The sequence below is a fragment of the Anomaloglossus baeobatrachus genome, chromosome 2 (assembly GCF_048569485.1).
Source record: "Anomaloglossus baeobatrachus isolate aAnoBae1 chromosome 2, aAnoBae1.hap1, whole genome shotgun sequence".
NCBI lineage: Eukaryota > Metazoa > Chordata > Amphibia > Anura > Aromobatidae > Anomaloglossus > Anomaloglossus baeobatrachus.
In genome coordinates, this window is record NC_134354.1 from 368752751 (window position 1) to 368780537 (window position 27787).

Sequence of the window (27787 nt, forward strand, 5' to 3'; positions counted from 1 at the left end):
GCGCGCGCCCTAATGCGCATGCGCGAGGCCCGGGTGCCAGAAGCCAGGGCAGGGAGCGGTGAGCAGGAAGCAGGAGAGCCGGGCTGGGGCTGAGTAGCCGACGGGCGCCGGGAGCGGGGACCGGGCCGCCTGGGGACCGCAGGCGATGGAGGCTGGAGACCGTGGAGCGGGGGAAGCCTGACAGAGGAGCCGGGGAGCGAAGCAGGGAAGCCGGGGAGCGTGGCAGGTAAGCCGGGGAGCAGAGCAGGGGACCCGGAGAGTGTGACAGTACCCCCCCCAGGCCCCCTCCCCGCAACCGGGACAGGAAGGCACGTTTCAGGGGAGTACCCACATTCTCCCGGGGTTCCCAGGACCTATCCTCAGGACCAAACCCAGCCCAGTCCACCAGGAAGAACTGTCGGCCCCGTACAGTTTTCATGGCCATGATATCCCTTACCGCATAGATGTCATCATCAGCAATAGGAGGAGGAGCAGAACTGGCAGCAGTGGAGAAGGGACCAAGGACAACCGGCTTGAGCAGGGAGACGTGGAAGGAGTTGGGTATCCTCATCGTGGCCGGGAGCTGCAGCTTGTAGGAGACCTCATTGATCTTGCTGAGGACTTTGAACGGACCGATGTAGCGAGGACCCAGCTTGTAGGATGGTAGCTTCAATCGGACGTACTTGGAAGCAAGCCAAACCAGATCTCCAGGAGAGAAACACGGGGGATCCAGACGCCTCTTGTCTGCGTGTCTCTTCATCCGCAGGGAAGCACGTCCAAGGGACGTCTTGACGGAGTCCCAAATTGTTGCAAAGTCACGGGCTACAGCATCAGCAGCTGGGACATCCGAGGAAGAGGATACAGGTAATGGGACGGAAGGCTGAAGTCCGTAAACGACATGGAAGGGAGAGCTGGAGGAGGACTCACTGACGTGGTGGTTATGGGAGAATTCAGCCCATGGAAGAAGCGTGGACCAGTCGTCGTGATGGGCGTTGACGTAGTGACGTAAGAAGGAGGTCAGAATCTGATTGACCCGCTCCACTTGGCCATTCGACTGAGGATGGTAGGCTGAAGAAAAGTCCAGAGTCACTCCCAGATGTTTGCAGAGGGCCCTCCAGAAGGGGGAGGTAAACTGAGTTCCTCTGTCGGACACAATGTGAGACGGAAAGCCATGCAACCGGAAGATGTGCTGTATGTAGGCGTCAGCGAGCTCCTGGGCAGAGGGCCGTCCAGCCTTAGGGACGAAATTAGCCATTTTGGAGAACTGATCCACCACGACCCATATGACTGTGTGTCCGGAGGACAGGGGCAAGTCCGTAATAAAGTCCATTGCAATGTGTTGCCACGGAACGGAGGGTATAGGCAGGGGCAGAAGACGGCCATATGGCAGGTGTTTGGGCGTCTTGTTCCTGGCACAGGAGGAGCAGGCGGAGACAAAAGAAGCGACGTCCGTGCGAAGGGATGGCCACCAGTAGTGACGTACAATTGTACTCCATGTTTTCTTCTGACCAGCATGCCCAGCTATTTTCGAGGCATGGCCCCAGTGCAACACTTTTTGCCTGTCGGTCTCAGAGACATAGGTCTTCCCAGGCGGTATCTGAGCCAGGGTGACAGGGGCCACCGGAATGATTTTACTAGGGCAGATGATGGGCTGGAATGTCTCCTCCTCCTGCTCCATGGGCATGAATGACCTGGACAAGGCATCTGCTCGTACGTTCTTGTCCGCGGATCGGAAATGAAGCTGAAAATCGAATCTGGCAAAGAACAAGGACCACCTGGCTTGTCGTGGGTTCAGTCGCTGAGCGGACCGCAGGTATTCCAGGTTCTTGTGGTCCGTGTAAATGATCACGGGGTACACTGCTCCCTCCAGAAGGTAGCGCCATTCCTCCAGAGCCAGTTTGACTGCCAATAACTCTCGGTCACCGATGGTGTAGTTGCGTTCAGGCGCTGAGAAGCTCTTGGAAAAGAAACCGCAAGTAACCATCTTCCCAGAGGAGGACTTCTGCATGAGCACTGCTCCGGCTCCCGAAGAGGAGGCATCCACCTCCAAGGTGAACTGTCGATTTAACTCCGGACGGTGGAGCACAGGGGAGGAAGCAAATGCCCGCTTCAGGGAGCCAAACGCGGCGTCGGCCGCAGGTGACCAGTCCTTTGGATTAGCCCCCTTCTTGGTCAAGGCGGAGAGAGGTGCAGTCAGAGCAGAAAAGTGAGGAATGAACTGACGGTAATAGTTTGCGAATCCCAGAAAGCGTTGGATTGCCTTCAGTCCAGAAGGAGGGGGCCAGTTGAGAATGGAAGAGACCTTCTCCGGATCCATCTGCAGACCGGTATCGGAGATCACGTAACCCAGGAAGGGAAGAGAAGACTGCTCGAAGACACACTTCTCGTACTTGGCGTACAGACGATTCTCCCTCAGTCTTTGTAGTACCAGCTGCACGTTCTCTCTGTGGGTCTGGAGGTCCGGAGAAAAGACCTAGATGTCATCAAGATACACCACCACACAGACGTAGAGAAGGTCCCTGAACACGTCATTCACCAATTCCTGAAAGACTGCTGGTGCGTTACACAGGCCGAAGGGCATCACACAGTATTCATAGTGCCCATCGCGAGTATTGAACGCGATCTTCCATTCGTCCCCAGAGCGGATGCGGACCAGGTTGTAGGCACCCCGAAGATCCAACTTGGTAAACACACGAGCTCCTCTAAGCCGATCAAACAATTCGGGGATGAGCGGCAGGGGGTATTTGTTTTTCACGGTGATTTGGTTCAATCCCCGGTAGTCAATGCATGGGCGTAGGTCGCCCTCTTTCTTCTTAACGAAGAAGAAGCCTGCTCCAGCAGGAGAGGAGGACCTCCGAATGAATCCTCTTGCCAGGTTCTCTGTGATGTAGGTAGACATGGCCCTTGTTTCGGCAGGAGACAGTGGATATATCCGTCCTCGAGGTGGTGTAGTTCCCGGGAGCAGGTCGATGGCACAATCGTAAGGACGATGTGGCGGCAGTACCTCTGACTCCTTTTTATCAAAGACGTCCGCGAAGGACCAATAGGCCGAGGGCAGTCCCGGTAGGGACTCTGGAACAGGAGGTCGTCGGATGGGCTGTATGGTCTTCAGGCAGTTCTCGTGGCAAGAGGAGCCCCATCGGGTGAGTTCACCAGTACCCCGGCTGACGGACGGTTCGTGTGTCCGTAACCAGGGGAGTCCCAGCAGGATCTTATGAGACATGTGTGGGAGGACATAGAGAGCGATGTTCTCGGTGTGCAGGGCACCGATACGTAGTTCCACCGGCTTGGTGATCCACGAGATGGTGTCAGAGAGGGGTCTCCCATCCACGGAGGCAATCACGAGGGGTTTGTCGAGTGGAGTAACAGGCACCTGGTACTTGTCCACCGTGGCCTGCTGGATGAAATTGCCTGCTGCCCCGGAATCGAGGTACGCCTCGGCTGTGAACCGCGTCTCTCCCGTTGTCACTTGAACAGTCCACGTAACCGGGTCTGAGAGAGTCCCAGCACCTAGGGTGGCCTCTCCTACCAACCCTAGGCTTTGGAGTTTCCCAGCCTCTCTGGACAGGAGCGTAGAAGGTGTGTACCCTCCCCGCAGTAGAAGCAGAGACCCTTGGCGAGCCGTTCTGCTCGGCGTTGTTCGGACTGCCGTAAACGGTCGATCTGCATGGGCTCGTGGACGGAGACACCAGATGACGTTGACTGGAGTACTGTGGGCTTCTGCGGAGGAGAGGAGTGCCGTATCGGACGTCTCTCACGGGACACCTCTTTGGATCGTTCCTGGAAGCGAAGATCCACTCGAGTCGCTAGGGCAATCAGGGCATCCAGGGTGGACGGCACGTCACGACCAGCCAGCTCATCTTTAATTCGACCCGAGAGGCCTTCCCAGAAGGCGGCGGTTAGAGCCTCATTGTTCCACCCGAGTTCCGAAGCCAAGGTGCGAAAACGGATGGCATATTGGCCCACCGTCAGAGTCCCCTGACGTAGCCGGAGGAGAGATGAGGCAGACGCGGAGGCGCGTCCGGGCTCGTCAAAGGTGCCACGAAATGCCTGCAGGAACTCCTGGATGTTGGTGGTCACCGGATCCTCCTTCTCCCACAAGGGGTTCATCCAGGCCAGTGCCTCTCCCTCCAGATGGGACATCATGAACGCGACCTTGGCTTGGTCGGAGGCAAACAAGTGCGGCAGCTGCTTGAAATGGAGGGAGCATTGATTTATGAATCCCCTGCAGATCTTGGGATCTCCGGCGTACCGGGGTGGTGAGGCCAAACGAAGTCTGGAAGCATCCGAGGAGGCTGCCACGGGAGCTGCGGCCGTGGATTGTCCAGTGGAAGCTCGAGATGCCGAGGATGTGGCCGCTGCTTGTAGCGCGTTCAGCCGGGCGTCCACAGAAGACATAAAGTTCAGCATGCGGGTCTGGGTCTCACGCTGGCGTGTGAGTTCCTGCTGCAAGGCCGCTAGTGCTTCGGCGGGATCCATGGCCTGTTCTTACTGTTAGGGCCAGATGGACGGGCAGACCCAGGAGGTGGATCCACTGGGCCGAACACCTTACTGAAGGCAAGGGGTCCGGTAGCCGGAGCACAATAGGTAGCAGGACAGTCCGTTCAATAGAGTGGAATGCAGAAGTCCCTGGGACCACGGAGTCACTGATGGTAGTCCGGGTGACGGAGCTCAGGTTCGGAGGCCGAGATGGTGTCAGGCAGAGTCCGGAACCGATGGAGCGAGGAGACAGGTCACCACAGGGATCACAGATGGTACGGACTGACGGGATGGCAGATGGTCAGTGTTCGGGGTTCGGGAATCGGCAAGGCCGGATGGCGAGGCAGGAGCGGCTCTAGAAGAGAGACAGGTAAGTATATCACAGAGACAAGGGGACCTGACTCCTAGCTTAGGAAACACGAAGAACAGGCCCCGCCCACTTGGACATTAAACCCCTTTATACCCTGTACCTGTGTGATCAATTTCCTGTCAGTGGACGCTGGCCCTTTAAGAGAGGATCAATGACCGCGCGCGCGCCCTAATGCGCATGCGCGAGGCCCGGGTGCCAGAAGCCAGGGCAGGGAGCGGTGAGCAGGAAGCAGGAGAGCCGGGCTGGGGCTGAGTAGCCGACGGGTGCCGGGAGCGGGGACCGGGCCGCCTGGGGACCGCAGGCGATGGAGGCTGGAGACCGTGGAGCGGGGGAAGCCTGACAGAGGAGCCGGGGAGCGAAGCAGGGAAGCCGGGGAGCGTGGCAGGTGAGCCGGGGAGCAGAGCAGGGGACCCGGAGAGCGTGACACATCCCTTCCATCCTTAATGCAGGAACTCAACCGTTTCAGCAAGTGGTCCAATTTTAAAATTAATTTTGACAAATCTGAAGCCCTAAACATATCACTTCCCCAAACAACAGTATATGCTGTAAAACCAAACTTCCCCTTCAAATGGCCATCACACGGTAGTATCGGCTATCTAGGTATTACTATCCCATCTGACATAACCATACTTTTCCAGCTTAATTTTCAAAGTTTTCTCTCCAAGCTTGAGGGGGACCTGACTGTCTGGCATAGAGGCCTCTCGTGGTTTGGCAGGATTAGTGCCCTCAGGATGACAGCCCTACCCAGACTGCTCTACATACTCCAGACGGTTCCGGTATACGTCCCGGCGTCGTGTTGGGTAAAGTTGCAGCGTTTATTTAATCAATTTGTGTGGTCCAAGGGGCGATCCCGTCTCGGGAGGAGTGTCCTGACTAGGACCAAGGGGGCGGGAGGGGTGGGGCTGCCTGACTGTCGGCGTTACTACCTGGCTTCTGCCCATGCCAGGGTCCTAGACCTCCTGCATAACTCTGGATCGAAGCTTTGGGTCCGTCAAGCACACGACTTGTGCCCCTTATCAATTCCAACCCTGCCGTGGAACTGGCCACTTCTCACCAAACATAAGATAGGAATGTGCTACACTACCAAACAAACACTACAATCAGTACACTCACTGCCACGGAGTAAACGCCTGCTTCAGCCCCGGGGACCTCTTATGCCACTGACGGATAACCCTGACTTTCTGCCAGGGGCATCGTCCAATAATTTTTTGGGAAGCTCAAAACAGAGCCCCCTGAAACTGGGACAGGTGGCACCAGATGGGGTTCTTCTCCCACTTCCGGAAATCGTGGGGCAGAGAGACTTTAGGATGCGGTTTTAGTTTGAATATGCCCAACTTAAACACTTCATAACCTCGCAGGGGCAAGATCTGGTTCGTCCCCCACCCCCAACCCCTTTTGAACTTATCTGTACCAGGGCGCCTGACTCCAGACATGCAATATCAAGGATTTATGGGATTTTGACAGCAGCAGCAGAGGTACCACTTCACCGCTTCTGTACTGCATGGGAGACAGAGCTCAACCAGACATTCTCCAGGGATCAATGGGAACGGTGTTTCCGCTTGACCCATAAGTCCGCGGTTGCAACGAGAATACAGGAGACTTGCTACAAAATTCTTTCCAGGTGGTACAGGGTCCCATCATCCCTTCATATGTGGTGCCCCGAAGTTCCTGACACATGTTGGCGCTGCAGAGCACAGGGCGGAACCATGGCCCATATCTGGTGGTTTTGCCCGAGCTTGACGGCCTTCTGCAGCAAGGTGCTAGTGGGCATCCAAGAGGTTACGGGAACCATAGTCCCTAGTCGCTCCGAGGCAGCCCTATTGTTTATGTTTAAAATACCAGAAAAGAAGTATAAAAAATCCCTTACTGGACATCTCCTCCAGGCCGCCAAGACAGTAATCCCACGGCGTTGGAAAGACCCCCCCCCCCCCGACCATAGAGGAATGGGTGACAGAAGTGAATGTAGTACACCGTATGGAAATGGTAATGGCCCAATCGCGGGGCCAGCTAGTGGAAACCTCCTCTAAATGGTATCAGTGGGAGTCCTTTCTCTCTGACCCAAGGTTCCTTGCCCTCGTTAACCCCCAGTAAACAGGATCCTTGGCTGCCGCACCTTCAATATTCATTTACCTCCCTTTCAGGTTTAAGCCCAACGGACGAGACGTCAGTCCAGGCCACCACACTCCTATCCGTGTCTTTCTCATTATTGATCTCCCTCCCTTGCCTCCCCTCTCATTTCTGATCTATTCTCTCCTTTGTTCACTTCTCTTTACTTTCGCTAGGCTTTTATTCTTAGAAAGTCATGTTGTCCAAATATTTTTCATTGACAGTTGTAAAGATTGCTGAGCCTGAGACTTTGATCCGCCGTGAAGGCCCCTTGTTTATCAATATTGTTTACGATGGACAGTGATGTTGTTTGTATTCTCTTCTTTGAAAACTAATAAAACTTTAAATTGGAAAAAAAAAAAAAAAGTACAACTTTTTGTCTACGGATTGCTGTTGGATCAATTTTAAAGATGATTACTGGATATGTGAATATAGCATAATGCAGTTGATATTTGAATATCATCGTTGAAGACCATTTGGACTCTTTGCAATACTGTATATATCAGATGAAGAGCAGTTCCATCTATTTGGGACAGTTAATTCAAAGAACAACAAATAAATGCACAGCCACTTTGTGAATCCAAAATCAGCATTGTTTGCACATTTTTTGCACAGTACATGGATTGTGTGTCAAAGGTTTTTAAATGAAAATATGGCCAAAGCCATGAACATGGACATCACCAGCAATTCTATGCACAATTAACTGATCATGAGCATTAGTAATATTTCTGTCAGCAAGAAAGTAGTCTATTTTTGGGACTCCCCTTGTGCATATACTGTATGCACACCGATCAACCAAAAACTTGAAACTACTGAGAGGTAAAGTGAGTCACGTTACAAGATTATCTCCGAAAACTGGCTCCTGGGTGGGATACAATAGTGTACACAGATAGAAAAGAGCATATATACAAGAACGTCTGCATGGTTACCATAGTTACCATTGAGCTTCCAGAAACACAGGCAAGCTCTGACGCTGGTGGGGGGCACGAGTGACGAGAGATGCGGCTGCACATGCGCCGAATAGACCTATGCGTATTGGATAGAGTAGAGGTCACGTGACCGTTACTATGACTACAAAAAAGGTCTTGTCAGATCACAAGTACATATCCCCATAAATAAGTGGTAATAGACAACGTAAAACGTGCGTTGGGGCTCTTTGGAGACAATCTACCATTTTTTTTCAGCACTGGCACCGGCACTTGCACTTTACTAAGTATGACCACTTACCTTTTGGGTCTCAGCTGACACTATGAAAACTGAACCACTATAGGTTCTCAGAATACATGATTAGATGTGTGTCATGCATGGGACCGGATATAATCCCGGTGCTTTGTGCTGTAACTCACCTACTATATTTCTCTTCCTTATGTGTCTTTATGTTATTATGTATGAGGCTTGACATTTTTTGGTGCCCATTGCTAAAATTATTATTGTAAGCAAGGGTCCTGTTTGTTGAGCCTCATTTTTTAATCACATATAAATTAAAATTTTGTACTTTTTCATCAAACAAAAAATTTCCATCCTTTCTTGTTTGCAACATTTTGTATAAAAATGTTTAATGTTTAAGTTTAACATGTGCCTTTTACTCACCTTAACTAAAGGCTACTTTACACGCTGCGATATCGGTCCCGATATCGCTAGCGTGGGTACCCGCCCCCATCTGTTGTGTGACACGGGCAAATCACTGCCCGTGCCGCACAACATCGCGCAGACCCGTCACACATACTTACCTGCCCGGCGACGTCGCTGTGACCGGAGAACCGCCTCCTTTGTAAGGGGGCGGTCCGTGCGGCATCACAGCGACGTCACTGAGCGGCCGCCCAATAGAAGCGGAGGGGCGGAGATGAGTGGCCGGAACATCCCGCCCACCTCCTTCCTTCCTCATAGCGACCGGGAGGCAGGTAAGGAGAGGTTCCTCGTTCCTACGGCGTCACACATAGCGATGTGTGCTGCCGCAGGAGCGACGAACTACATCGTTACTGCTGCAGTAACGATAATCGAGAATGGACCCCCATGTCACCGATGAGCGATTTTGCACGTTTTTGCAACGATGCAAAATCGCTCATCGGTGTCACACGCAGCAACATCGCTAATGCGGCCGGATGTGCGTCACCAATTCCGTGACCCCAACGACTCCGCATTAGCGATGTCGCAGCGTGTAAAGCCCCCTTAAGACTAGAAATAGCATAAAGTAGATACGTGCCTGTATTTCTATACGTATGTCTTTTGAGTGTGGGAGGAAACCTGAGTACCCAGAGGAAACCCACACAAACATGGGGAGAACATAAAAACTCCTTGCAGATAGTGTCCTTGGTGGGACTAGAACCCAGGACCCCAGCGCTGCAAGGCTGCACTGCTAACCACTAAGCCAAGATAAGGAGAAATGCATGATTGGAAGCAGCAGTTCTGTCAAGTTGTGTTCTACCGTTAGGCTGGGGTCACACCTGCATATAGCATTCGCTGATTCTCTCATGCGGGAGCATTGGTTGCGATATGCCAATGACTGTCGGCTTATGTTCTGCTGGGAGAGTGAGCCAAGTGTCATTCTACTGTGCTCTGATTTTCTCATATGCAAGAATTGAAACAGAGGTTCGGAGAATATAGAAAGATTAATCTCTGCAACTTCTCCATGGCCTGTCTTGGGGTATATCAGACTGTACTGATGTCATCTGAGTGCAATCCGATGTTTCACATGCACCCATAGACTTGTACGGGTGAGTGTGATCCATTTGTGTAGGCACCCACAGCTTGCTGTGATTGTTTTCTCTTGCCAAATTGACATGAGAAAAAAATCATAGATATGTTCTTGTGCCACATAGTATAACACTGGTCCGAGTGCTATCTGATAAAACAATGGATAGCACTTGTTCAGGTAATATGCTCGTGTGAGCGAGCCCTTACACTGTAGATCATGATGAGCGGTGGATCCAAACAGGACAGGGTAAAAAACCATGGAAATTTAATAAACACCATACTGTAGGCAGGCCCTTAGACATTTAGGGGGGCTGACCAAGAAAGAAGCTAATGTGAATAACATACTGCGACTTTAGTCATATGTGCAAAAAATATACTGTTAACATATACTAGAATTCTAAGTCTATGCCTATTTCAGATGACCATGCTGTTTTTTTCTTGAAGCACAAAGGGACAGTCTATATTGCCCCCTGTGGTAGATCATTTAGGCATATACTTTAAAGACAAGGAACATATAGACTCTACCTTAAATATTAATTGCTCACATTATTCAGTATAGTTTTCATTAGCATGTCTCGGTAGTGAAATAACACAATCATATAAACAGTTCTGAATTACTATACCTTTCTTTAAAACATTCCAACTAATCCAACTAAGAAGCTCCGGAGAAGGACAAAAGCACACACACAATAGTGCAATACCTTCTGGTAAAGGGTAAGCATAGCACTTACCTGAACTTGTTATGTGTAGGCACAACACTTATCAAAGCGTAGAAAGCTGCTACTGCCCCATGACTGAAGCATATAGTTCTTCCAGATCTAAACTTCAAAAATGGAGGCTGTCATGTCTAGGCAAACTGCGCTGCAGGAATGACGAGCTTTGGGATTAAAAAATGGCTTAGTGTGACACTTGGTTTTTATACCTTGAGAAAGGTGGCGGGCCAACGCAGAAATATGTTGGCATTAATAAAAATGTATTTTTTTAATCCCAAGTAGAGATGAGCGAACTGGTCCCGGTTCGGCTCGAGGCCGGTTCGCCGAACGGGGGTCCCGTTCGAGTTCGGTTCGTCGAACGTTCGACGAACCGTGCTCGAACGTATAGGCTATAATGGGAGGCAATCACAAACACATAAAAATGCATTATAAATGTACACAAACAGTTAATAAACATTGCCATAACACTTACCGGTCCTCGCGATCCCGTCTGCACTCTGTCTCCTGCCGCTATTCCATCCGATGATCGCTGAATCCTCCCGGTGACCTGCACTGTCAGCAGAGATGCAGGACCTATCGTGACGTCAAAATAGCCATGTGACCAGTCACGTGGCTATTATCTCATTGGCTACAGACTGGTCACATGACTATGTGTCACGCTCCCCGGGTCCTCGGTTCCGCTCCCCGGGTCCTCACCCCCGCTCCCCGGCTCACCTGCCACGCTCCCCGCTCTCCAGCCTCCGGTGCCCGTCCTTCCCAGGCCCCCTGGTCTCCGATCCCGGCGCCCGACGGCTTCCCAGGCCCTGGCCGGCTCCCCTGCGTCCTCCTCTCAGCTTCCTTCCCTGGCTTCTGGCACCCGGGCGGCGCGCATGCGCATTAGGGCGCGCGCGCGGTCACTGACCCTTTCTTAAAGGGCCAGCGTCCATTAACAGGAAATGAGGCTAAACAGGTACAGGGTATAAAGGGGGTTATTGTCCAAGGGGGCGGGGCCTGATCTTCGTGTTTCCTAAGCTAGGAGTCAGGTCTCCTGGTGTCTCTGTGCATATACTCACCTATCTCTCTTGTAGAGCCGTGCCTGCCTCGCCATCCAGTCCGGCCGTATCCTGAACCCCGAACGCTGTCCATCTGCCATCCTGACAGTCCGCACCATCCCGGATCCCTGCGGTGACTCGTCATCTCGCTCCAAAGGTTCCGGACCCCGCCTGACATCATCTCGGCTTCCGAACCTAAGCTGCGTCACCCGGACTACCACCCGTCACTCCGTGGTCCCAGGGACTTCTCCGCTATACTCGTGTGCACGGACTGTTCTGCTGTTTATAGTGTTCCAGCTACCGGACTCTTTACTACCATCTAGGAGTTTGGCCCAGTGGATCCACCTCCTGGGTCTGCCCGTCCACCTGGCCGTGACACTATGACACGTCATGTAGGACCTGCGAGTGCATCTCTCCGGTACACGGTGCACATATGTGTATCGCCGTGTACCGGCGACATGCTCTAGCACACGGTCGACTCCCCGTTCCGTTAGGGACCGGCTGACACAGCCGGTCATTAACGGAGATCACCGTTGCCATAAACCGTGGCTCCGAGAGCACCGTTGCTATGGTAACGCGTCTGTCAGCGTTACCGCTAGCAGCCAGCACTGATCACTCACGGAGTGAAGGCTGCACGTTGCTTCCCGATTGTAGTGATGATTGTAGTGAGGATGGAGGTTCCCCAGCCCCAAGTGATGAGCTGGTGAACCTCATCCTCACTACAATCGTCACTACTACTACACTAGTGATGATTGTAGTTAGGATGGAGGTTCCCCAGCCCCAAGTGATGAGCTGGTGAATCTCATCCTCACTACAATCGTCACTACTACTACACTAGAAAGAAAGAAGACAGAAGAGCAGGATCGTGGAGGGCTGACAGGGGGTAATAAAGATGGAGTCTCTAATGTGTCTGTGTATTTATTTCTATTAAAGTATTTTTTCTCTGTGTGGTGTCTTTTTTTTAACCCTTTATTGGAGATTCTTAATGGCCGGGTCAAACGTGCCTGACATTAAGAATCTCTGGCTTAATACTGGCTGGTAAAACAAAGCCAGTATTAACTCATGATTACCCAACAAGCCACCCGGCTCCAGGACTGTTGGAAGAGTTGGATACAGCGCCAGATGATGGCGCTTCTATGAGAGCGCCATTTTCTGGGACGGCTGCGGACTGAAATCCGTAGCAGAGGCGCCCACAAACCTCGGGCTAACCTGTGCTGCGGATTCCAATCCCCAGCTGCCTAGTTGTACCCGGCTGGACACAAAAATGGGGCGAAGCCCACGTCATTTGTTTTTTAATTATTTCATGAAATAAGTGAAATAATTAAAAAAAAACGGGCTTCCCTATATTTTTGGTTCCCAGCCGGGTACAAATAGGCAACTGGGGGTTGGAGGCAGCCCGTGGCTGCCAGCTGTACCTGGCTAGCATACAAAAATATGGTGAAGCCCACGTCATTTTTTTGGTGGGCAAAAAACTTCTGCATACAGTCCTGGATGGAGTATGCTGAGCCTTGTAGTTCTGCAGCTGCTGTCTGCTCTTCTCCATACAGACAGACAGCAGCTGCAGAACTACAAGGCTCAGCATACTCCATCCAGGACTGTATGCAGAAGTTTTTTGCCCCCTGAAAAAATTATGTGGGCTTAGCCATATTTTTGTATGCTAGCCAGGTACAGCAGGCAGGTACGGCTGCCCCCAACCCCCAGTTGCCTATTTGTACCCGGCTGGGAACCAAAAATAAAGGGAAGCCCTTTTTTTATTATTTCATGAATTTCATGAAATAATTAGAAAACAAATGACGTAGGCTTTGCCCCATTTTTGTGTCCAGCCAGGTACAACTAGGCAGCTGGGGATTGGAATCCGCACCACAGGTTGGCCTGAGCTTTCTGGGCCCCACTGCTGCGAAATGCAGTCTGCAGCCGCCTCAGAAAATGGCATTTTCATAGAAGCGTCATCTTCTGGCGCTGTATCCAACTCTTCCAGCACCTGCCTGCTATACCTGGCTAGCATACAAAAATATGGCGAAGCTCACGTCCTTTTTTTGTAGTTTTTTGGCAAAAAAAATAAAAAATGCTTCCCTGGATTTTCCATTGCCAGTGAAGGTAACACCAAGCAGTGGGGGTTAGCAGCCAGTAGCTGCTTGGATTACCCTTAGCTAGCAATACAAAAAATGCAGCGGGAGCCCATATATATTTTTTTTAATTATTTATTTAACTAACTAAAAATAAAATGGGCTTCCCTGTATTTTGATTGCTGGACATCACAGTGCTGTAAAAATAAATCTTTAAAAAAATGACGTAGCGCTCCGCGGTGTTTTTGATTCTCAGCGCAGATAAAGCAGACAGCTATGGGTTGCCACCCCCATCTGCCTGCCGTTACCTTGGTTGGCAATCAAAATACAGGGAAGCCCATTAACTTTTTCTATTTAAAAAATAGTTAAAAAAAAAAATGACGTTGGGTCCCCCCATTTTTGATAGCCAGCTAGGGTAAAGCAGACGGCTGTAGCCTGAAAACCACAGCTGGCAGCTTTACCGTGGTTGGGGATTCAATGTGGAGGTCCCCTCAGGCTCTTTTTTATAATTATTTTATAAATATTAATAATTACACAATAAAAGTAGGGTCCCCCCCAAATTGGATCACCAGCCAAGGTAAAGCGGACAGCTGTGGTCTGGTATTCTCAGGGTGGGAAGGTCCATAGTTATTGGGCCTTCACAGCCTAAAAAAAGCAGGCCGCAGGCACCCCAGACGTGGCGCATCCACTAGATGCGCCAATCCTGGCGCTTCACCCCAGCTCATCCCGTGCCCTGGTGCAGTGGCAAACGGGGTAATAAATCGGGTTGATACTAGCTGTAAAGTCACCTGAGATCAAGCCCAGCAGTTTGTGATGTCATGGCGTCTATTAGATACCCAACATCATAAACTGTCAGTACTAACAAAAACAAAAAATCGACAAAAGAAATTTATTTGAAAAAACAGTCCCCAAAACATTTCCTCTTTCACCAATTTATTGTAAGAAAAAAAATAAAGGGGTCCCACGACGACTCTGGACCGTCTAGAATATGGGGGGGAGACACTCAGGGAACGTATCCCCCATTTTCTAGGAGTGCGGACCCTTCATGTGAGGAGTGTGGGTGCAATGAATCTGCACTCACTCTCCCGGGGTCCACAGCAGCAGAGTCCATGTCGTAATGGTTGCTACCAAAGCTGCAATGCCCTGCTCATGAGGTAAGGGCATGCCTAATCAGGAGAACTACTGTAGAGGAAGCTCTGCTCACTGGTATATAGGTGCTCAGAGGTAATAATAGATAAAATTAGTGAGTAACCTCGGCACTCTATATCTCCCAGACTAAGTCAGTAAGTCACAATGGATAGTAATGCAAAATCACTCTTTATTGGTCCGTATTAAGAAAAAAAAATTTTCATAAGCATATATGTTTTTGTCCAAAACAAGTTACAAATGACGTTTCGGCCTGAGCCTTCGTCAGATTGGACTTATCTGCATGTAATCATGAAAAATTACAATAATCAGTATCACATAAGAGTGAGAGAACAATAACATAAACTCGAACAATGTAGAGGTACAATTGGGATGCAGCAAAAAAATTGCAACACAGCAAGAAATGAAACACATGATACAAATGTCATAATACAGTACAAGGACAATATAGTAATGACAAATATGGGGTCAGAGTAGGCTTAGACAGCTCTGGTACGAAAGAGATGTCAATCATAAAGTAACATGTGCAGTAGGTGTAGAGCTACAGTATGCATGGCAGAGCTAATGGGTAGACCGACCATAGAAAAAGAACGGAGAAAAAGTGGAGAAAAAGTGGAGAAAAAATGGAGAAAAAGTGGAGAAAAAGTGGAGAAAAAGTGGAGAAAAAAATGGAGAAAAAGTGGAGAAAAAGTGGAGAATAAATGGAGAAAAAGTGGAGAAAAAAATGGAGAAAAAGTGGAGAAAAAGTGGAGAATAAGTGGAGAATAAGTGTAGAAAAAGTGGAGAAAAAGTGGAGAATAAGTGGAGAAAAAGTGGAGAATAAGTGGAGAATAAGTGGAGAAAAAGTGGAGAAAAAGTGGAGAATAAGTGGAGAAAAAGTGGAGAAAAAGTTGAGAAAAAAATGGAGAAAAAGTGGAGAAAAAGTGGAGAATAAATGGAGAAAAAGTGGAGAAAAAGTGGAGAATAAGTGGAGAAAAAGTGGAGAAAAAGTGGAGAATAAGTGGAGAAAAAGTGGAGAAAAAGTGGAGAAAAAGTGGAGAATAAGTGGAGAAAAAGTGGAGAAAAAAATGGAGAAAAAGTGGAGAAAAAGTGGAGAATAAATGGAGAAAAAGTGGAGAAAAAGTGGAGAATAAGTGGAGAAAAAGTGGAGAATAAGTGGAGAAAAAGTGGAGAATAAGTGGAGAATAAGTGGAGAAAAAGTGGAGAAAAAGTGGAGAATAAGTGGAGAAAAAGTGGAGAAAAAGTTGAGAAAAAAATGGAGAAAAAGTGGAGAAAAAGTGGAGAATAAATGGAGAAAAAGTGGAGAAAAAGTGGAGAAAAAAATGGAGAAAAAGTGGAGAAAAAGTGGAGAATAAATGGGGAAAAAGTGGAGAAAAAGTGGAGAAAAAGTGGAGAAAAAAATGGAGAAAAAGTGGAGAAAAAGTGGAGAAAAAGTAGAGAATAAATGGAGAAAAAGTGGAGAAAAAAATGGAGAAAAATTGGAGAAAAAGTGGAGAATAAGTGGAGAATAAGTGGAGAAAAAGTGGAGAAAAAGTGGAGAATAAGTGGAGAAAAAGTGGAGAATAAGTGGAGAATAAGTGGAGAAAAAGTGGAGAAAAAGTGGAGAATAAGTGGAGAAAAAGTGGAGAAAAAGTGGAGAAAAAGTGGAGAAAAAGTGGAGAATAAGTGGAGAATAAGTGGAGAAAAAGTGGAGAAAAAAATGGAGAAAAAGTGGAGAAAAAGTGGAGAATAAATGGAGAAAAAGTGGAGAAAAAGTGGAGAAAAAAATGGAGAAAAAGTGGAGAAAAAGTGGAGAATAAATGGAGAAAAAGTGGAGAAAAAGTGGAGAAAAAAATGGAGAAAAAGTGGAGAAAAAGTGGAGAATAAGTGGAGAAAAAGTGGAGAAAAAGTGGAGAAAAAAATGGAGAAAAAGTGGAGAAAAAGTGGAGAATAAATGGAGAAAAAGTGGAGAAAAAGTGGAGAAAAAGTGGAGAATAAATGGAGAAAAAGTGGAGAAAAAGTGGAGAAAAAGTGGAGAAAAAAATGGAGAAAAAGTGGAGAAAAGGTGGAGAATAAATGGGGAAAAAGTGGAGAAAAAGTGGAGAAAAAGTGGAGAAAAAGTGGAGAAAAAAATGGAGAAAAAGTGGAGAAAAAGTGGAGAAAAAGTGGAGAATAAATGGAGAAAAAGTGGAGAAAAAAATGGAGAAAAAGTGGAGAAAAAGTGGAGAATAAGTGGAGAATAAGTGGAGAAAAAGTGGAGAAAAAGTGGAGAATAAGTGGAGAAAAAGTGGAGAATAAGTAGAGAATAAGTGGAGAAAAAGTGGAGAAAAAGTGGAGAATAAGTGGAGAAAAAGTGGAGAAAAAGTGGAGAAAAAGTGGAGAAAAAGTGGAGAATAAGTGGAGAATAAGTGGAGAAAAAGTGGAGAAAAAATGGAGAAAAAGTGGAGAAAAAGTGGAGAATAAGTGGAGAAAAAGTGGAGAAAAAGTGGAGAAAAAGTGGAGAAAAAAATGGAGAAAAAGTGGAGAAAAAGTGGAGAATAAGTGGAGAAAAAGTGTGGAGAAAAAGTGGAGAAAAAATGGAGAAAAAGTGGAGAAAAAGTGGTGAATAAATGGAGAAAAAGTGGAGAAAAAGTGGAGAAAAAGTGGAGAAAAAGTGGAGAATAAATGGAGAAAAAGTGGAGAAAAAGTGGAGAAAAAGTGGAGAAAAAGTGGAGAAAAAAATGGAGAAAAAGTGGAGAAAAAGTGGAGAATAAATGGGGAAAAAGTGGAGAAAAAGTGGAGAAAAAAATGGAGAAAAAGTGGAGAAAAAGTGGAGAATAAGTGGAGAAAAAGTGTGGAGAAAAAGTGGAGAAAAAATGGAGAAAAAGTGGAGAAAAAGTGGTGAATAAATGGAGAAAAAGTGGAGAAAAAGTGGAGAAAAAGTGGAGAAAAAGTGGAGAATAAATGGAGAAAAAGTGGAGAAAAAGTGGAGAAAAGGTGGAGAAAAAGTGGAGAAAAAGTGGAGAATAAGTGGAGAAAAAGTGGAGAAAAAAATGGAGAAAAAGTGGAGAAAAGGTGGAGAAAAAGTTGAGAAAAAAATGGAGAATGGGTGCTTAGCTTTGTATTTAGCCAAAAAAATGAAAAAAAAATGACGTAGGGTTCCCCCTAGTTTTGTAGCCAGCTAGGGTAAAGCAGACGGCTGCAGCCTGCAGACCACAGCTGGCAACCTCACCTTGGCTGGTAATCCAAAACTGAGGGCACCCCACGCTGTTATTTTAAATTAAATAAATAATTAAAAAAAAAACACGTAGGGGTCCCCCAAAATTGGATTACCAGCCAAGGTAAAGCAGACAGCTGGGGCCTGATATTCTCAGACTAGGGAGGTCCATGGTTATTGGACTCTCCCCAGCCTAAAAATAGCAGGCCGCAGCCGCCCCAGAAGTGGCGCATCCATTAGATGCGCCAATCCTGGTGCTTCGCCCCAGCTCATCCCGCGCCCTGGTGCGGTGGCAAACGGGGTAATATATGGGGTTAATACCAGATGTGTAATGTCACCTGGCATCAAGCCCTGGGGTTGGTGAGGTCAGGCGTCTATCAGATACCCGACATCACCAACCCAGTCAGTAATAAAAAAAAAATAGACGACAACCACATTTTTATTTGAAAAAACACTCCCCAAAACATTCCCTCTTTAACCAATTTATTAGAATGAAAAACAAATCCAGGTCTGGTGTAATCCAAGGGGTTGCCATGACGATCCACACTGTCCAGGTCAATGAAGAGTAGGATGTTCCCCATTGACTGGGAGAGCAATGCAGTGACCTGAGCTAACATCAATGGGTCAGCCCAGGTCACTGCAGGGCATGACAAGTGCTGCTGTCAGCGAGGTACATTACCTGCGCTGATCTCCAGCACTGCCGACAGCCCCTGTCACTGAGGTCAATGACCGGCGCCTTCACATCAAGTATCGCGAGAGGTCCGTGACGTCTCGGGTCGGAAGCGAGAGGTGATGTGACAAGCGGCGGCCATGGAGGACAGTGACAGCGCTGAGGTCGGGATGGCGGGACTTCATCACCGCAGGTAAGCCGAGCGGGACCATGTGTGTGTGTGTGTGTGTGTGTGTGTGTGTGTGTGTGTATGTATGTGTACATGCCGCGGGCAGGAGGGGGCGGAGTGAGCTGAGCGGGGAAGTGTGGGCTTCCTGCACGTAACTAAGGTGAACATCGGGTTACTAACCAAAGCGCTTTGCTTGGATACCCGATGTTTATCTTGGTTACCAGCTTGTGGCAGGCTGCCAGCGATGGCTCCTGCACACTGTAGCTGTAAAAAGCCCTGCTTTTTGCTGCTAGAACCGTTCTCGAACGTATCTAGAACTATCGAGCTTTTGCAAAAAGCTCGAGTTCTAGTTCGATCTCGAACAGCCCCAAAAATCACTCGAGCTTAGAACTGGAGAACCTCGAACCACGAACCTCGAACCAACTCTAATCCCAAGGCTCTTCATTCCCCCAGCGCAGCCTGCTTAGATGTGACAGTCTCCATTTTTACCAACTTATCAAATTAACATTTCAACATTTGAACCAGTAGTGGCATAAGGTCACCGAAAAGCAGTGTGAAAGACTGGTGGAAAGCATGCCAAGACGCATGAAAGCTGTGATTAAAAATCATGGTTATTCCACACAATATTGATTTCTGAACTCTTCCTGAGTTAAAACATTAGTATTGTTGTTTATAAATGATTATGAACTTGTTTTCTTTGCATTATTTGAGGTCTGAAAGCAATGCATTTTATTTGTTGTTTTGACCATTTCTCATTTTCAGAAAATAAATACAAAATGTATTGCTTGGAAATTCGGAGATGTTGTCAGTAGTTTATAGAATAAAAAAACAATTTACGTTTCACTCAAAAATATACCTCTAAAGAGAAAAATCAGAAAAACTGACAATTTTGCAGTGATCTCTTAATTTTTGCCAGAGCTATATAAATGGATTTCTCCATATCTAGATGTTGCGTTGTTTTAGTTTATAGTATGTAGATCATTTATTGCTTGCTGTTCTGTTCATATCTTACAACATGAGTTATCTAGTTTCCTTTTGTATTTCCCTGCAGAGAAAAGAAAGATTACAAAACAGCAGCCTAAGGCTATGTGCGCACAGTGCGTTTTTCGCGGCGTTTTTGCGCGTTTTTTGGGTGCGTTTTTGGCCTCAAAACTGCAGGACTTTGCTTCCCCAGCAAAGGCTATGAGTTTTAATTTTTGCTGTCCGCACACATCTGGTTTTTTTCAGCTGCGTTTTTGTGGTGCCACAAAAACGCAGCATGTCAATTATTCCCGCGTTTTTCACTGCGCTTTTCATCCATTGAGTACAATGGGATGTTGAAAGACGCAATGAGAAATGCAAATAGCTGCGTTTTGGTGCGTTTTGAAGACCAAAAACGCAGCTATAAACGCAGGAGGTGGGTAGTAAAGTGACATGTACAGGAAGAGGATTCCTTCTGTCAGCATATGGCTATGTGCGCACACTGCGTCTTTTTGACGCTGCGTTTTTGTGCGTTTTTGGCCGCTAAAAACGCACAAAAACGCACCTGCGTCGAAAAAACGCGGCAAAAAACGCACGCGTTTTGCCTCGATTTGGTGCGTTTTTTTGCTGCGTTTTGCTGCGTTTTTGCTCACTGCGTCTTTATGCGTTTTTTTATCAGTGAACAAAAAAAAAGGTCTGATGTCATTTCCTTTTTCAATGTGTTCTTCATTCTCCACTAGTGTATGCAGAAGAGCAGACAGCTGCAGAACTACAAGGCTCAGCATACTCCATCCAATAGTGTATGCAGGAGAGCAGACAGAAGCTGCAGAACTACAAGGCTCAGCATGCTCCATCCAGGACTATATGCTTGAGGGAGAGTCAGGGGGAGCAGACCTACAAGGCTCAGCATCCTCCTTCCAGGACTGTATGCAGGATTTCTTTGCCCCCCCAAACAAAAAAAATGACGTGGGCTTCGCCATATTTTTGTATGCTAGCCGGGTACAGCAGGCAGGTACGGGATGCCCCCAACCCCCAGCTGCCTATTTGTACCCGGCTGGGAACCAAAAATATAGGGAAGCCCTTTTTTTTAAATTATTTCATGAATTTCATGAAATAATTTAAAAAAAAAATGACGTGAGCTTCGCCCAATTTTTGAGTCCAGCCGGGTACAACTAGGCAGCTGGGGATTGGAATCCACAGTGCAGGGTGCCCATGCTTTCTGGGCACCCCCGCTGTGAATTGCTGTCCCGCAGCCACCCCAGAAAATGGCGCTTTCATAGAAGCGCCATCTTCTGGCGCTGTATCCAACTCTTCCAGCTGCCCTGATGCCGGGTGGCCCGCTGGGTAATAATGGGGTTAGGGCTAGCTGTATAGCTGGCTCTAAGCCCGAAATTCATGGTGTCACGCCAATATTAGACATGGCCACCATGAATTTCTAGTAAAGATAAAAAAAAACACAACACACAGAAAAATATTTTTATTAGAAATAAAACACAACACAATTAGTGACTCCATCTTTATTGAAATAAAGAACCCCCCCTCCGCAGTAATCCTGGGTCAGGGTCCCACGCCGTCCAATCCGGATCCAATATCATCTGATCGGTTTGCTGGAAGGCAAAGCGATCAGATGATGTGTCAGGATCAAGTGCCTGAATCCCATCACACATCAGCTGATTGTATAAAAGCCGATTATACAATCAGCAGATGCATCAGTAGAAAAAAAAAAAAAATACTCACTTATGTGCTGATTACCGGCAGCTCCTGCAGCGATGGGGCGGGAGTCTGATCCCGTCCGATCGCTGCAGCAGCTGCCGGTAATCAGGGATGAAGTCTCCTGACGCATCCGCTGATACCGGCCGGGTGCCCGCGTCACCGCGATACTTACGATCACCTGATGCGTCAGGTGACTGCATCAGGTGATCCATCGCCAGGTCCTGCATCCATCGGAGGTTTCCCGGCCGTCTGCACACAGCCGGAGCGGGGGTGGCGATACCGTGAGAGGAGATGGGAGCGGGCATGGCACCGGGAGTCTGCAGACAGGTGAGTATAACTTTTTTTTTTTTTTTCTACTGTTAACTTTTGTTTTTGCAGCCGCTTCCACCTCCTGCCCAGACATGGTGCCGCACGGCAGCATACATGCACAGGACGGGAGGTGGAAGCGGTGGTGACGGTATCGGGAGGATTCACGCTTCTATTGGCCCCAAAACATGGTTTACAGCTGAGATATGTGGCTTATTATTCAGCTAGACTAGACTTCGTCACTAAAGGGTGCTTTACACGCTGCGACATCGCTACCAATATATCGTCGGGATCACCTCGTTAGTGATGCACATCCGACGCCGGTAGCGACATCGCAGCGTGTGACACCAAGGAGCAACGATCAACGATCGCAAAATCGTTCAAAAACAGTGATCGTTGACACGTTGATCCTTTCCTTAATATCGTTGCTGCCACAGGTACGATGTTGTTCGTCGTTCCTGCGGCATCACATATCGCTATGTGTGACACCGAATGAATTAACTGTCCTTAATAAAGGTCTCACTTTTTGCCCTACACCGAAATGGGATTCCTTTACACTTGAAAAGGATATGCAAAGATTTTATAGGGCAGTTAGATTAAAAACTCATTTTGGTATTAACCCTTCTCAGAACCCTATTTCTGAACCACCTCCTAAGGAAACCAGTATTAAAACACTGGGTCTCCGTAACCCTAGCCAGTACATGCCACCTAAAACGAATCATGCAGTGGAGACGTTTATAGATCTAGTTGATCGGGATGTAAAAAATAAGATTCATGAACACGAGTTGGGTTTCTTCCCCACACGAAATAACATCAGTTCCCTGGAGAGGCTGGCTATAACCTCACTTAGGAACAATAAGTCTATAACTCTGAAACCAGCTGACAAAGGGGGTGCCATTGTGGTCCAAAATACACACGATTACGTACAGGAAATAAAACGCCAACTGAATGACACCGTGACTTACCAGAGAATTTCCTCTGATCCAGTATTTAAAATTCAAACAAGAATTCAGAACTTTTTATCCACATATCAAGAGAGAGGTGTCATTGATCAAACAACCCGCACTTTTCTTACAAAAACACACCCGATAACACCTGTTTTTTACACACTCCCTAAAGTTCACAAAACACTCAATAATCCTCCAGGTCGACCTATTGTGGCATCCACAGAATCAATCCTTTCACCGCTTTCTATTTATTTGGAAAAAATATTAACCCCTTTGACAAAAAACACTAGATCTCATATCTTGGACACCAATGAGTTTTTACTAAAAATCAAAACCCTTCAAAGAGCTTCTCCGAATAGTCTTCTGTGCACATGGGATGTGAGTAGCTTATATACATCAATTTCTCATAGCAAAGGTGCTAGGGCGACAAAACTTGCCTTAGAAAAAACTAATTTAAGCCAGGACTCAAGGGACTTCACAATGGGCCTACTTGACATAGTCCTAGAGGAGAATTACTTTCTCTTTAGGGACGATTTCTACATACAGCGACACGGGACCGCAATGGGCTCGAATGTAGCCCCAGCATATGCAAATCTTTACATGGATTTTTTTGAGAACAGATTTGTATACTCTTATCCCTCTTTCGACGAACTGACCCTCATTTGGGTCAGATTCATCGACGATATTTTCTGCATTTGGCAAGGGGACAACACCAGCCTCATGACCTTCGATAGACACATTAACAACATATGGCCGGAGTTGAGATTTACACTAAATTATCACCAAGATGAGATCAATTTTCTTGACACTTATATAAGAAAGGATGAAAGTGGACTATTATCCTCAGACCTCTATCGGAAACCAACAGATCGCAACTGTATGTTGTTATATACTAGCTGCCACCCAAAATCTACTAAAGACAGTTTGCCCAGATCACAGTTTAAGAGAATCACGAGAATAGTCTCTGAGGAAACCACAAAAAATCAAAGACTAGATGAAATGACACAAAGGTTTCTGGAACGAAAATATCCAGAAACCCTTTTAACAAATGAGAGAGAGAAGGCGTTATCATCTACGTTATCAGAAAAGTGTCAGACAGTAGAGAGGCTACCCTTCGTACACACTCATCACCCATCGATGCCAAAGATTTACAGTATTATCAATCATCACTGGCCCTTACTGAGGAAAGCATACCCGGAAATAACACCATTCCTGCTCCCACCTTTAATGTGCAAGAGGAGACCTCAAAACATCAGGGACTCTTTGATTAAGGCAGACATAGGGAGTAAGAAGAATACCCTACAAACAGTACTAACACCAAGACGCACTGGTACATTTCCGTGTCTAGGCTGTGCATCCTGTTCCAATGTGATTAAAGGGGATCATTTTATGCACCCGAGATCGGGTAAGAGCTTTCCAATCAAGGAGTACTTCACGTGTGAAAGCAATTTTGTGGTTTATATCATCAAGTGCCCATGTGGCTTGCTATATGTGGGCGAAACCATCCAACACGTAGGCGATAGAATAACCAGTCACAAGTCCACAATCAGATGTGGTAAACTATGGCTCCCCATTCCACAACATTTTCACGAGGCAAAACATAGTGTTGCACAATTACGCTACCAGGTGATTGATAGGGTACATAGACCCAGACGAGGAGGGAATCATATAGAACTCTTGAAAAAAAGAGAGAGCTTCTGGATATACAAGTTACAGACCCTAACCCCAAAGGGTCTAAATAGAGAAATAGACTGGCCTAGTTCATAAGAGACCTTTCTGAACTCTAAGAGACAAATTTTAGGATTATTCTAACTATCCTTTCTCTTTTTCCCTCCAGAAAACCTAAGAAATGTCACATTTTCTTCTACCATTGTGCACGCACTGATAGCTGGTAATGTATAAATCTCACCCTATATAATTCTCTAATATAGCCGTATGCTTGCTTCCAATGTATTGGGACCTTCACTGTGTTCTCCCCCCAAAAGAACAAAAAAAGAAAAAAATTTTTTTCCAGGTCAAATCCGATACACATTAAGAAGATGGACCATTTTTGGACATTCCTTAAGATCGAATTGTATCCAGAATTCCAAAGAAAAAAACTCTTCTTTTGTTCCTCAGAACTTCAGTGGGATGTGACTTCCCCCTCCCTAAGTAGGGAATAGCATTCCTCCATGTTACTATGTGGATAATCCACACATACTTCTATATTGTCAAAATAATATTTCATGATGAAATTTCATGTCCTTACACACCTCCGATCCTATCCTTACTATCTTTGATCGCTTTTTTTCACTTTCTATAATATGACTGTGCAGGCAACTAATGTCAATCTCCATTCACGTCTTCCCAGCACTGGTTTGTATTAAAGTACATAAAAACACCCATTGCGCATGCGCAGGCGCCTCCTTTACAGACTACACGGTACCTTATACAATCTAATAGTAATTCGGATCACTACTGCGCATGTGCCGGCGTCTGACGCCACTTCCGGTTGTGCGATGCTAAATGAGCTCGCAAGCCGGCTCACAGGGCGCAATCAGCCACAGTCTGGGAAGACGGCGATGAGGTAGGTTGTTTTCAGGAACTCGGGGCATATATCCTTCTCTAAAAACGGCAGGAGTAGAATAACATTTCTTCCCTCTTTCTCTACCATAGAGGTACTGACCACTCTCTACCCATTACTTCAAGGAAACTCAGGTAACCTAGAAAGATCTAATGGGAATTTTTTCTATACTACTGATTGTACTAGCCCTGATTATGATCACCCTTGTTTCAGCTTACCACAATACCTATGGCATTGCTAATAACTTTCCGGACCATGTAACCTCTGACACACGTCTTGGTTTGAAGGTAATGGCATTGTGTATTATAGTAGCTAGTGAGAGATCCATATATACCTCTCTGATTATGTATCTTTAAATCCTCTAGAGTATACAAGCTAGAATATTTACCCAAGTGTTTAAGCACAGAAATGAAATAGGATCCTATAGCAGCTTTATTAAGGTAGTATATACACTATAAGCTAGTCTCTAAAATACCGTACCAATAGGTGGCGCTGGTAGTCAGCTTCTTTCTCTTCCTCATAGACCACTTGTTCCAGGTCTGTGCCTGCCAATTCTAGTACTACTATACTGAACTTTACAAACCATAAGGTATTTATGATATATGCCACATATCCACCAATTTAAGTGCTCGGACCTCTAATTTTACATGTCCTGAATCTTTTTAAAGGATTCACAAGGTGAATATATTTGGTCAGTAGCCCGGTCTTCAGAATTTCTAATAATTCACTCTGGGAGGGTGTACATAAATGCCATTAAGGTAAAATAACCTCTATAATAACTTCATATTAATTTTGAATATTTATCTAAATACTCCCTTTACTTATACCTGTACTTCTTCTCCTCAGGATCTGGTCTCTAAGACGTCCAGTATAGGAGCTAATAAACTAGCGTGTTGGTCCTTTCTAGATACTCCCTTTCTACAAGATACTCCATTCTTGCAAGATTTCTTTTCATGCACTGAACCTGAAATAATCACCCCATAGCTACTGAGGTATGATATACCATCCACATAGACCACCATGTTGCCTGCTTCTTCTTGCTCTTCTTCTTTCTTTCTTCCTTCTTCCCTCTTCTCTAAATACTTACCTTTGTGATAAACTTCCAGTATGTCTTTTATTACTGTGCTTTACATTTTTACCCAAGTGTGACATGTTAATACTTCTACATGTGCTTTTACATATTCGCTTCATTATTCTCATGTTAACCCTGTAACATAATGTATATATTGATTGTTGTCTGTTTTTATATTTTTTTAGTGTTTTTTGGCGTGAAGAAGGCCCGTTATTGGGCCGAAACGTCCCATCTTCACTTAGACTATCTTATGATTGAAAGAAATTCTTTTTGAATAATAATAAAAATAAAAAAGATTTTTTGCACAAAAACGAATCTGTTGATACCTTCTTACCACACGGTGATAAGGCGGTGGCAGCTCCACACAGTGGTGAGGCGGCGGCAACTGCGCAGGGCGGTGAGGCAGCGGCAGCTCCACACGGTGATGAGGTGGCGGCAGCTCCACACAGTGGTGAGGCGGCGGCAGCTCCGCACGGCAGTGAGGCGGTGGCAGCCAGTAAGTAACATGTATGCTAGATGAGAAAGTGAAAAATAGAAAAATCTTGTCCTATATGCAATTTATTTAGTTCCTTCAATCATGTCAAGTACAGACGATCAATTACTGTATTATAGTCAGAGCTAAAGGTATAGATTGATTTATTGCAGATGTCTAAAGCAGATTTTTAGTTTGTTTTTAATAGATTGAACAATATGAAAAGATCTTGGTCTATTCTAAAAACTGGATATGCTGCAGTTGCACAACATAAGGTAATAAAAAGCTGAACCACTCTCCTATCAGTACAGAAGGCAGAGATGAAGATATTCAATCACTGTACTGGGGTAAGATGGCCAAATGTGTATATAGGCAGCAGATATTTCTTAATGTCACGTGAGAAACCTATAAAGATCACAGAGTGCATAGAAGCCCGGATTGAGGCTCTCCTGTTATCAAATAAGGCTGGCATAGTGAAGATAAAGCTCACACCTGAGCTGACACTGATGGAGCCAGAGGAAATGCTTGCACAGATGCCACCAACCAGGAAGCAGCACACAGGTCTATAGTTGAAAGTCTTTTACCAATGCAGACAAAGACCTCAGTGGCACCTGTCACTTTAGTTGCAGCTGTCACTCCTGATGTTTTTAAATCCTTACACGAACAAGTGGTTCAACAGGGAATGGCGTATGAGATGCAGGGAGCCCAGCTGACTGAGGAAAGTTTTTGGATAAGGGGTAGTAAACTTTCTCTGTCTCGACATCTCTAACAAAGAGAGTTATATATCTGTGCCTTGGTGGCCAAGGTATGGGTGGCACCAGGGTTCAGTACCCAAGTGGCCAGACACATCCAGCCTTGTAAGGCATGTGCCTAATACAATGTAGGAAAAACTGTAAAGGACTAGCCAGAAAAACACCCCTCATCTGCTCTCCCCATTCCAGAGATTGCAGATTGGTTATATACATCTGTGGCGCCCTGGACAAGCCAGGGGCCACAGAGAACAACACCAACACGCCCCACACTCCCGGTCAGGCACACCGAAGTCAAAACACAAAACCCTTGTTGCCTTCCTCCAGGGGATGTTCAAACCAGGGGGTTGGCCAGGCGGTTGGCCCCGCCCACCGAGGAGTTCCCAGTCCTGGAGGCGGGAAAAGTA